Source organism: Choloepus didactylus, chromosome 10 (genome assembly GCF_015220235.1).
Source record: "Choloepus didactylus isolate mChoDid1 chromosome 10, mChoDid1.pri, whole genome shotgun sequence".
Taxonomy (NCBI): Eukaryota; Metazoa; Chordata; class Mammalia; order Pilosa; family Megalonychidae; genus Choloepus; species Choloepus didactylus.
Window position 1 is genome coordinate 59,533,269 of NC_051316.1, and position 12,707 is coordinate 59,545,975.

Here is a 12,707-nt window from a genome sequence, read left to right on the forward strand (position 1 = left end):
GTGTGGATGTAATATATTTTATTTATCCACTCATTGTCTCTTTCTCCTTCTGCATGTGGATGCAGATGATTAAGATACCAGAGAGAACTGTGGAATTACAAGATGTCCCTTGGTTGCTGAAGGAAAACAAACAATCTATTATAGTACCCACATTTGACCACTGCATGAGTGAGGTATAGCAGCTAGCATTACACTGACAAATAATACACCATGTAGTATAATATGGCTGTTAGAGGCAACAAATGAGATGCAGGTGATATCTTAGTTTTCTAGGATTGCTGTAAAAAGTACCATAAATTAGGAGGCTAAAAACAACAGACATTTTTTGTCTCACAGTTCTGGGAGCTAGTAGTCCAAAATCAAGGTGTCAGCATAGCTATGCCCCCTCTGAAACCTGTAGGAAGAATCTTTCCTTGCCTCTCTCTAGCTTTTGGTAATTGGCCAGTGGTCCTTGACATTCTTTGGCTTGTAGCTGTAGCACTTCAGTCTTTGCCTCCATTGTCACAGGGCATTCTCTGTGTCTCTGTGTCCCTGTGTCCAAATTCCATTTTTATAAGGATACCAGTCATATAGATTAGAATCCACCCTGATCCTGTTTGGCCTCATCTTAACTAATTACATCTTCAAAAACCTTATTTCCAAATAAGATCACATTCATGGATCTGAGAATTAGGACTTGAATATATCTTTCTGGGGGCACAATTAAACCTTAATATATGGCAATATAAGTGAATCTTAAAAACAAAATGCTTTAAAATGAGAAACAGAATGATTCTATAATATTATTTATATAAAGTAAAAATACACAGAAGTTAAACAACACATTTTTCAAGAGCATATCCAAAAGTAATTTTAAACAAAGTAAAATATTTGCCCATGTGGAGTGTGAAGAACTTCAGACTATGTTGTCTTGCCTTTTAGGATGCTTTGTGATTTTTTGTCAGAAGTTGGACAAGTTGTATCCGGTAATAGGAACAGACATAAAGCCTCTAGTGTGAAGCTTTATGTTGATCTGCCCAGTAGCTGGACTGTGTTTAATGTTGCTGCAGTTGTATGTGCCTAAAGTTTCAGTTTTCTCTTTAGTCTTTGTATTGTTTACCCCTGTCATCTTTGGGTTTTCCCAAGAACTACTTCTTAAACTGAGTCTGTGTCTTGAAACTCTTTCAATTGTAATCCACTTTTATGTGATGATAGGTATGGGGGAGGAAAAGCATTCTATAATCTTTGATTAAACCTCAGTCTTTTAGTCTGCCTGAATCCTTGGGCTGTGGCCTTTTTCTTTTTTCTCCCCTTAGGTAAAATAGGAAGATTAGTGGGAGCTGCAGACGATCAGTTGCCCTTCTCCCGATATACAAAGTTGTTTCCCTTGAAAAGCAGATCTTTTTTATGGAGAAAGCTCTGAGCATACTTCAAAATGTTAGCCTTTCCCCTCCCTCTGCCCCAAATATGGGGGTATTTTCATCAGATGTCCACCTTGAGAACCTGGAGTTCTAGAAATACAACCAACAAAAATGTGTGTGTGTGGTGGTGGTGGTGGTGGGGCGCCTATAAGACTGCACCTCCTGAAGAATTTTCTTTTTTCTAAGCTAGTCCATACACAGCCTTCAGCAATTCATCAAAATTACCATTCACATGTTCCTTCCAGTTTATGGTTGCAGCAGGTTCTGATCCATGTGCGCTGATATTAGCTGCGATTCTCTGGATTCTCCTATTTTTCCAGGTTTGGGGCCTGATGACTTCAATTATCTGCTTACGCTAAGAAAAGGCATTGATTTCAGTTTTTTCATCTTTTTTTTTTTTTCTTTTATGATGGATGTGACAGTATCCAAACTCGTTATGTGTTGGAGCTGAACCCCTTATAAAATATTCACTACTCTTAATACTGTTTCCTTATTAAACCTTTTTAACATTTGGTTTACTTTTTTTTTTTTGAGGGAACTATCCTTTAAAATCCATCTACTACCTATAAAACAATGGGCTTTTCCTGTTTTTCTGCTTCCCTCCCTTTTTCCTCCAGATTTTTAGTTACATCATTTCTACTTTGTTATATTATGTTCGTATATTAGTTTTTCTCCCTAATGCCTATCTTCATTTCTTGCCTTATATGTATACTTTATGATGCTTACCATCTATCGTTTTGCTGAAGTTTTCCCGGACATCATTTGTTTAGATTAAGTTCAACTTCTAGTAGAGTCCTCAAGAATGGATCATGAGAGTAGAATGCCCTAATTATTTGTATATTGAAACTTTTATTTTATTTTTTTTTACTATAGTCTTTATATTCAGAGGACAGCTTCGCTGGATATAAAATCCCTTGTTTATGCTTACTTTGATTTTTTTTTTTTTTTTATTTTATAGAGTTCCTTTGCTGGCTTGCTTATAGATTGATTTAAAAAAATCAGTTAGCAGTACAATTTTCTTGCCTTTGTAAGTTATTGGAACATTTTACATGGAGTCCTTGAGGACTTTTTAATTTAATAAGTTTATGAGGATATGTCTGACAGTTTTTTCAGGGTAAATTTTCTAAGATATCTGGTGAGCCTTTTCTTGGTAAATTCAGCTGTTTTTCTGCTTCTGGAAAGTTTTGTTGTACTATCGTTTCAAAAATCAACAGCGTTGCATTGTTTTCCTTCTCCAGAGTCTCTACTAATAGAAATATTATCCCTTCTATGGCTGTCTTCCAATTGTACTACTTTCTTTTAGATTTCTTTTTATAATGTCATTTTAATTCTCCTGGTTGTGTTCCTTCCTTTCTCAAATACCTGTTACTCAATTTGAGTTTATTTTCCTTCTGTCACTTTGTCATTTATTCTTCCTTTCTGAACTAATTTTGTCTTATTCTTCCATTTATTTCCTGAGATCAATTAACTCTATTTAGTTTAATCATTTTGTCATTTCTACTTTTTAGTTTTTGAATTTCTGATCCAATGTGTAGTTCATGCTCTGAAATGCCTGGACCCTTTTCCAGTGTTTCCAAATTTAAGATGTAATTAACCTTTCCACTGAATGTTCCAATTTATCCATAGACTCTTTTGTTAGTCTCCTTCCTCTATTTTCTGCATAGTGTTCTTGGTTTGCCTCTGCTTGACATAATGCCATTGCTTAGTTTCTTATTGCCATGTAATAAATTAACACACATTTTGTGGCTTGAAGAAACACCATTTAGTATCTCACAGTTCTGAAGGTCAGAAGTCTGTGTAGTGTGGCTGGATTCTCAGCTCAGGGTCTTTCAAGGCTGCAATCAGGTGCCAGCTAGGTTGCATTACTTTTCGCAGGTACATGTGTCCATTGAGCTTTTTGTCTGAAGAAGTCAAAATTAGCACATAATTTTCAAGGATATTTGTACAATAAGACATTTTGCATATATTTAACAAATGTTTATCTGGGTTTCTTTCCTTCCTTCCTTCCTTCCTCCTTTCCTTCCTTACTTCCTTCTTTCCTTCTTTCCTTCCTTCCTTTCCTTCCTTCCTTCCTTCCTTCTTTCCTTCCTTCCTTCCTTCTTTCTTTCTTTTTTGAGTAAGCAGGTGGAAGTTTATTAAGAATGCCTGGGAGAGGACATGTGGGCACTCTCACAAAGAAAGAGGTAGGGGCGAGAGGCCCCGACCCTGTAGGGCAATCTGCTTTTATAGATGTTAGTTCCTTTTGTAGTTTTTATTAACTATTTTACTACCCTCCCCCTTTTCCTCCTTTGTTGTTGGTTGATCATAGATGACTTACTCAGTTGTCCCCAAGTGCTGTTAATTTCCCTTCCCCTCAGAGATATCTTTATCCTTGCCGTCTAAGCACGTCTTGAAATTTGCCCTTTATGCAATAGCCAGCCACTGCCCTAATTCTAACCCTGACTCAATTTTCCCCTCAGAGATTTCCAGCTCCCTTAATCTTAAGGGAATTTGGGCCAATGGTCCATTTTCTGTAGCCAGTGGGTTGCAGGCCCTACTTTTGGGAGCATTGAAGTCTCTGGCTATGCTACTGAGGGTGGCTGGTTGAAGATGGGGCCTCTGGCAAGGAGAAATTTGTTGTAAAGGCATCTAATCTGGAAGAACTGAACTGGTTGTGAAATTGTATAATTTCTCCTTTTTGAACAGAAGCAGAAGCAAAATGGAACTAAGGATATTCTTTAGAGTTTTTAGGAACACCGCTGGTTGGGGCTTGGCATACTGTGGCAGTTTGCAATATCTGGCTGAAATTTTCATGAGAATAACATCTAGAATGATTTCTCAACTCTATTTGAGTCACTGAAATTTTATTGCCCTTTTTTGGTCAACTAATCCTAAGATGCAAAGGCCAGGTTCATCTTTGGGAGTCATGTCTCACCTTGCCAGCGAGACTTACACCCCTGGAAGTCATGTCCCATGTAAGGGAAGAAGGTAATGAGTTTATTTGTAGAGTTTGGCTTAGAGAGAGACTACATCTGAGCAGCAAAAGAGGTTGTCTGGGATGACTATTAGGCATTAATTATAAGTAGGCTTAGCTTTGCCATTAGAGAGAGAAGTTTCATAAGGGCAAGCCTCAATATCGAGGGCTTGGCTTATTAAATTGGGAGCCCCTATTGCTTAGGAGAAGAGCAAGTATTCCCCAGGTGGAGAAGTTTAATAGTTCTATATTTTTCTCTTAAGAGACTTCATAAATATTTTTATTTTCTAATTAAGATATTATTCTTTATTCTATGTTCCATGTCAAATAAAGTTGAACTAGGTTGTTTAAATAAACTGACTAGAGATGTTAAATTAGATAATGTGCTACAGAAAATTTAAATTTTGGAAGCTTTAGAGCAAAGTAGTATAACTGATGAGTAAATCTGGTTGTTTTTATGATTTGTAATTTTTCTAAGAATAACTAAAACCATAACTAACAGCATTTAACATCATACAGATCAGTATTAGGATATAATATGGACAGCAAGACCATTGTAAAGTTTTTAGGAATTCTATACAATTTCTAAATATATGACAAATTTAGCTTAACAGAAGGATAGAAAATCTCTTAAGTATTGTAATACTTAATATGTTAAACTGTTTTAGCACTTCACTTTTATGGGTTAAAAAAACAAATTGTAACAGTTTTCCTTTAAGAGTGTGAAGATTTGTCTTTTGAAATAAAGGATCATAAGGTTAACATAAACATCAATAAGGATGTTCTGATATGATATAAAATCTGTCTTCTAGACAGAGTACTGAGATGGTCAAGAAAAACTTTTATAGGCTTTCATTAAGTGCAGACTTTATTTTAAAAGAGAGAAAGCATATTCATTCAGATCTTGTCTTATATATTAAAACTAGCTGTTTTATTTTAGGACAAAATATACCCCTTTAGACAAGCTTATCAAATTTTAGTCAACATTGATTACAATAAACAAAATTCACCTTCACAAATCTTTTATAACTTTGTATATCCATTTAGGGCTTATAGTCAGCAATGGCTACAACAAAACAAAATTTATTTTCATACTAGGAGTACGTTAGTTCACATTGCAAGACTGTACTCTCAGGCAGTTGGAGGGGGGTAGGTTCTGCTGCTCAAGATCTGGGAACTAATTTGAAACCCTTGGGATAGCACTGTCTAAGTGAGCTGGGTGGGAATCTTATCCTTAAGTCTTTGTCATTCAAAAGCAAATAGGTATTGAGAGTCAGGGTGAAGAGGAATACAAAAAATGGGTGTTAAAGATCTAGGACTAAGAACCTGAATGTCCACAGGGGCTAGGTGGCAGCTTTGCTTCCAATGCCTTCATCCCATACAGACAGGTTTATTTGCTCAAGGATCTCCTTTGGGATGCTGAGAAGCCTCGGGGCAAACAAAGGGGTAAACACTAGCCCAGGTTTACTAGTCTTAAGGTGGCCCCCAGGGAGTGAAGAAGATCCCTCCCAAGAAGGGGGTGGAGCTTTCAGGGACAATGAGAGATTGATGGGACACCAGAATGTCTTCAAGATTACAAAGGAAAGGGGCAGTGAAGGTTCTAGTTTTGTCTTTACCGTCAAATCCCGTAACTAGGCAAGTCCAAGTGTAGGTAGATCCAGAGTGGTCATTCAGGACAGAGTAAGTGGCTCAAGAAATTAATAATCTTACCTGTAAAGTCGAGTGTCACCCAAGGCTCCTCTAGGTTGGTAGTCAGCTGTGAAATCAGCAGAGCTATACATGGCCTTGGGCACCTTTGGTTCTTTTGACTTTCCTCCGCCGGTGCTCCTGGGACTGTCGTAACCCCTCTTCAGGAGATGGTACAGTCCTTGGCCCAGTGCCTGGGCTGGTGGCACTTGGGGCAAGGCCCCAGATGAGTCCTGAGGTCGAGGATTATTTTGAGATTTCTGGCGCTTTCTGCCTGTGGCCCTCTATCCCACACTTGAAGCAAGGCCCTTGAGGTTTGGAGCCATGATTTGGGTGACCTTGAGGGGACAGGGTGCTTTTAAACAACAACTGCAATAAGATGGGCCTGTTCTCTGGTCTTTTATTTACCTCTCTTTGCCCTCTCCGCCTCCTCCTCGGCCTTGTTTTTTGATTGTTAAAGACAGAAAAGGCAGTTTCTATCAAGTTATTAATGGGAGTTTGTGGGCCCGTGGAGAGCTTTTGCAGCTTTCTCTGATTATCAGGTGCTGACTGGATGATGCAATGGGTGCCTGCCCAGCAAAATCTGACCTTCCTGGGAGTCTGGGCTGACATTGGTATACTTTTTAGGAGCTGCCACCAGCCTCCTCTGGAACAGGGCCAGGTTTTTCTCTTTCTCCTGAGTAACTTTTCTTAGCTTGTTATAATTAACTGACTTGGTGATACATTTTCTTATTCCTTCTAGCAAACAGGTGACCATGTGGCTTAAAAGGGGACCATCAAGAATTTTTTCTAATGGAATTTGAGACATGGGCCACTTACTAGTCTTGGCAATTTTCTTAGCCACTTGTATATGTATAATTGAGGAAACAGAAGTAGCCTCCTCACAAGGTATTGTGAGTAACCAAGGACAATAAGTATAAAAATAAAGGTACTTGGGAAAAAAAAAATAAAAAAATAAAGGTGCTTGGAACACTGGATGTGCTCAGTAAATATTTGCCCTAAGTTTTGGCTGCATTTATGCTGTGGATTGTACTTGTCCTTCTCTACTTTCTGTGGTGACAACCTACCTAAATCTTCTCTGGTTCTGAAACTTTCACTTTTATCACAAAGAAAATTTTATTTTTAATGTGACATTCCTTGAACTACATGGCACCTTAATAAGTGAACATAAATAAAACCTAGTAAAATAATACAACTTGAGGTTTAATAGAATTTTAAAGGAAGTTTCTTAAATATCCAAAGCTTTAACACACAGTAGTAGATCTCTTATGTCCAATTTCAGGAACCAAAGTAGGCCAGTAAAGAGTTTGCCCAAATATAGGTAAAAGAAAACCTTTAATTATCCATGAATTCTGCCTACGGGATTATCATGGAGCTTCCAGGGAAGCAAATTATAGCTAGAAGATGAAATAGCAGTCAGAGACACAGGAAGTCGAAAAAAGAGACCTCACACTGCAAATATAGAAAACTTGGAAATAAATACACGTGACACCCCCCCCCAACACACACACATACACACATCTCATTCTCTCTCTCTCTCTCTCTTGTTCACTCTCTTTCAAGATCAGTGACAAAACTTGAGAGTTAGATGTTAATTTAATAGGGGGACAGAAACAAATGATTCATTCTCACATGGGGAAAACTGGATCACTTTTTTAACGAAGACATTTCTTTGATTTCTGATAGTTATAAAAAGGGTAGAGAAATATTTCCAAATATGATCATATTCCAGCTTGTTTCAGGACGTGTTCAGGCATTCCATTGTTTTTCTGATATTGTGAAAAATCCCATAATTACAGTTTGCCAAGGGAGCTCTCAGGTGTTTTAGTGTTGATAGCTCAAGGATCCTCTCTCACCTGAAGGAACTAGATTATTCTCTCAGATCAAAATTGATAATCACAGCAAATAAGATAAAAAAGGGTCCAAAGGTGTGGGAGTTTCATATGGGTGGGTGAATTCTTCAGCAAGTATAATTGAGATGTAGACTAAAATAATCATGACCTTGGTATAACCAAAACTCTTGATGGGATAATTAAACAAAAACTTTAAAATGGCGTATAAAACTATTCGAGAAAAATCTCCTCAGCTACTGTTTATTCACATAATTATTAAGCAAATGTTTAATGGAAATCATTCTGGGAGATACTGGGTGACAGTGTGAAATGAGTCATGGACAACCTTATCCATATGTGAACAAATAATGGCAATACAGTGTGATAAAATGCTATAATGGGATTATAAACTTCTAACTGCACCCAGAAAACAGTGATTAGGGACCTCTACCTGTAGTCCTTAGGACAGGCTTAACTGTAGGGGAGATAACTGAGCTGTATCTTAAATCTCAAGATGAGGAGGAGCAGTACAAGAAGACAAGAACACGCACAAGGGCTTTTAAATAGTACTCAATAGACACTCTTTAAGCGATTCACTGGCTGAGAGAATTTGGTCAAGTTTCTCAAACCATTCTGATCCTTGATTATTTTACTGGCAAAACTCAAGGATATCAATTCCACCTACTTCTTTGGTTTAAATAAATATGACAGTGACATAAAATGTTAGCCAATTTAAAAGTATTTTTTATATCATAGATGCTGTAGATGACATGGCTTGTTTGAGTATAGGTAGTTTTAAATTCACCCATGGTGACTGACAATACACTTATAGCTTATATCCAAAACACACATTTTAAAAAAATATAGACAAGAATTGTGAATGAATATTCCATGCTTGCAAACTGACAGCTTCTAGTAAGAGGGAGATTTTGGTTTATTTTCGGGTGAAAAAAAAATTACTCTCTCTACTTCTGGTCTTCATAAATAATGTTGATCATAAAAGAATTGGAAATTATTTTGAATACTGTTGAAGAGGACTCCTTTCTCTCTTAAGCCATACAACCTTTGCATGTAGCACAGGTGTTTTGGTGAAACTCTTTGATCTTGACATGCTTTATTCTAGGTGTCAGCAAACTTTTTCCTTAAATATCTGAGGCTTTGAGGGCATATACACTGAAGTAGTCACTCAATTCTGCTGTTATAGGACAAAAGCAGCAGTGGACAATTGACCTGCAGATTGTAGTTTTCCAACTCCTACTTTTGCTATTAATTTTTTTTCTTCTGAATGTAACAAATGGTAATGGCCTACACAGAAAAAATATCAGGCCCAGCCAGTCCTTCAGGTAAGGGAAATTATTACAAAAATGCTCAAAATTTTGTAAGACAACAGTCTTATACACTGTGGAATCTGCATTCAGCATGATGTATTTTAGATTTTAAGCACTGCAAAAGGCTGAAATTTTATCTTTTGTAATTATAAATGCCTCAGGTATTGCATAGGAATATAGCATACTCTCAATAAAGGTTTTGTATTATGTAATTGAGAGAATATAAAATTTGAGAGTGTTAAGAAATTAAAATCAATGCTGAGTCTGGACAGCCACCATGAATGCAGCCCTCGCGATCCTGCACTCAGCTCCCGCCAGTATGTGGCACGTTGCTGCACTTGTCCTGCAGACCTTGGGCCACACCTGTGCTACTGCGTCCTCTGCCATCGCAGCCAAGGTGGTTCTGAGCCCCGCAGCCCAAGGTCTTCTACAACCAGATCTTCATAGACAACGAACGGCAAGAAGCAGTCAGCAAGAAAACGATCCCCGCTGTCAACCAATCCACTGATCATCTGTCAGTTGAAAAGGACAAGGAAGAGGGAGACAGGGCAGTGAAGGCTGCTCAGGCAGTGTCCCAACTGGGCTTGCCCTGAGCAACATGGATGTGACTGGCAGGGACCTGCTGTTGAACTGGCTGATCTAATGTAGCCGGACTGCACCTAAATGGCAACCTTAGAGAACCTGGGCTACGGCAAGTCCCGTATCAACTCCTACCTGGTGGATTTGGACATAGACCTCAAATGTATCTGGGATTATGCAAACTGGGCTAAGTTCCAAAAGAAAACCATTCCCACTGGTGAGGACTTATTCAGATACAATCACTATGAGCCCATGAGAGTGTGCGGGCAGATCATTCCACAGAACTTCTAGCTCCTACAGCAAGCATGGAAACCAGGCCCTGCCTTGGCAACTGGAAATGTGATTGTAATGAAGGTGGTCAAACAAATTCCACTATGTGACTAACTTGATTAAAGAGCAGGGCCTTCCCCCCGGCACGGTTAATATTGTTCCTGGATTTAGCCCAACAGCCAGTGCCGCCTTTGGTTTCCTCAAAGGTTTGGATAAAGTGTGTTCACGGATTCCACTGAGTTTGGCCACCTCATCCAGATTCCTTTAGGGAGCAGCAACCTTAAATAATATCCCTGGGGCAGAGGGGAAAGAACCCCAACATCATATGTCAGATGCAGATATGGACTGGGTCTGAATCCCACTTTCTCTGTACTTCAACCAAGCCACTGCTGCTGCATGGGATCTTGGACCTTGGAGCAGGAGGCTGTCCATACAGAGTTCATGGAGCTGTGCATTGCCCTGACCAAGTCTTGGGTGGTCAGGAAACCCTTTTCAGACTGACCAAGCAGGGGCAGGTGGTGGAGGAAACCCAGTTTAGCAAGATCCTTGGCTATATCAAATCTGGGAAGCAGTAGGTAACAAAGCAGCTGTGTGGTAAGGAGGCTGTTGCTGACCGTGGCTACTTCATCCAGCCCACCATGTCTGGAAACATGCAAGATGGTATAACGACCACAAGGGAGGAGATCTTTGGGTTAGTGAAGCAGATCCTGAAGTTCAAAACCATAGGGGAAGTCCTCAGAAGACCCAACAACTCCAAGCAGGGTTGGCTACAGCTGTCTTCACAAAAGTCTCAGACAAGGTCCATTACTTGTCCCACTCCCTTCAGGATAGCACTGTGTGGGTCAACTTCTATGATGTGTTTGGGGCCCAGTCACTGGTGGCTACATGATATCTGGGAATGGCCAGGAACTTAGTGAGTATGGTCTGCAGACATACATGTAAGTGAAATCAGTCACAATCAACATTCCTCAGAAGAACCCTTAAAGAACCACCCAGTGGTTGTCACCCAATGATGGAGAGTTTGGCAAGATAAAAAACAAAACAAACAAAACAAAAACATTTCACACGGAAAGTCTCAAAAGAGAAATTCTTCCCACAAAATTTCTTGGTCAAAAATGTCCCAGAAGTTGTTTTGATAAACAGGGTGAGTAGGTGGGGTGAAGAATATATAAGAAATCTATTAAACCATGAAAAAACCTATCTTTCAGGGTGATTTTTAAAGATAGATTCAAAAGTCTCATCCTGCCCATCTGATATACCTTTGTAACTTGCATTTGCGGGGGGGGGGGGGGGTTGTTTAAAATTGTATTAATATTCAAGGTAGCAGCTCCTTGCTTTGTATTCTGGACTAAGAATCATTTAAAATAGTGCTGTTCTTAAAAAAAATTCAATGCTAATTTGATTATAAATAGTGTCCACCAATAATTCATAACTTCCCCCTCTAACTTATTTTATCTGAACCTGAAATGTCTACTTTGAATATGTGACTCTATATCTACTGTGTGGATAAAAGAAAGGATAAAAGAAAAAACAGAGAAAAAGAAATCACTTTGTCTTGACTAATAGTAGTCCACATCAGTTCTAAGAAATTGTCACCTCATCCTTTCTGGCAAGACTCCACTGATGGATTTTTTCATTAAACTCTGATTCTTGAGTGAATAGTGACTTATCAGCAGTAAAAAATAAATAAAATAAGAAGAACTGCAGCAAAAAACAATCTTGAACCATCCTAGGTAGAAAAATTCCTACCAGAAAGATTAAAAATATACTTTGAAATATCTCTTGTACTGAATAGTTGCTCTCTATCTAGAAATGATTTTGAAAATCTTACAGAGTGCATGAATTTTGGATTTTAATATTTAGTTCACTGCCACATTAATTTGAATTTAATGAAATATGTACCAAAATGACAGTAATGAGGATAAAATATTTAAAAGTGAAAACATAAAAAAAAGTAATCATCAATATAATAGTCACTATATTAATTGGTGACTATGATGCAGATTAAGTTGATTGTGAACACTTTCACATCAAAAGTATATCTGTATTATTAGATTTAACAAAGACAGATGGTGTGGTGAGTTAAAACTGCTAGTATAAAATATGTTATACGCTGTTTAGGCCAGATCAAGATGCCAAAATAATGGTGCATGTATCAGACTATGTCAGGAATAATTGCTTTCTTTTTCTTTTCTAAAATAAGGCATACTTACATACACTTTTGGTGGTGAGCAATCTCCCTCAATAATAATTTGATGTATCAATTTCAAGTCAAGCCATTCACACTATGCTCAAATCAAATAATCCCTGAGAGGTTTTCTTATATACAGTAAAGTAGAGGAAGAAAAAAGTCAAGAGGGAAGGGAGCAGGGGGAATGAGAAAGTGAAAATAGGAAAGGAAAAATAGAAGAAAGAAGGAAGGAATGGAAACCCTGCCCATACCCCATACCATTTATTTTTCTTGAAAGTTTAAGAAGAAGATGTAGAAGTTTGTGAAAATAGTAGGAAATAATTTGATTATTATGGTTGGTTATTACATTTTCAAGATTATATTAGTCACATTTGGATGCTTTTCTGGAGAGACATAGCAATGACACTAGGAAAGACACTATAGATTTCAAACCTCAATAGCAGGAGACTGCTCATTTATTCCAAGAAC

At 38.1% G+C, this 12,707-nt stretch overlaps 1 pseudogene; it reads left to right on the forward strand.

Annotated features, from left to right (window-relative positions):
- Positions 1-9,171: 9,171 nt before the first annotated feature.
- Positions 9,172-11,032, forward strand: LOC119545206 (annotated as a pseudogene).
- Positions 11,033-12,707: the final 1,675 nt, after the last annotated feature.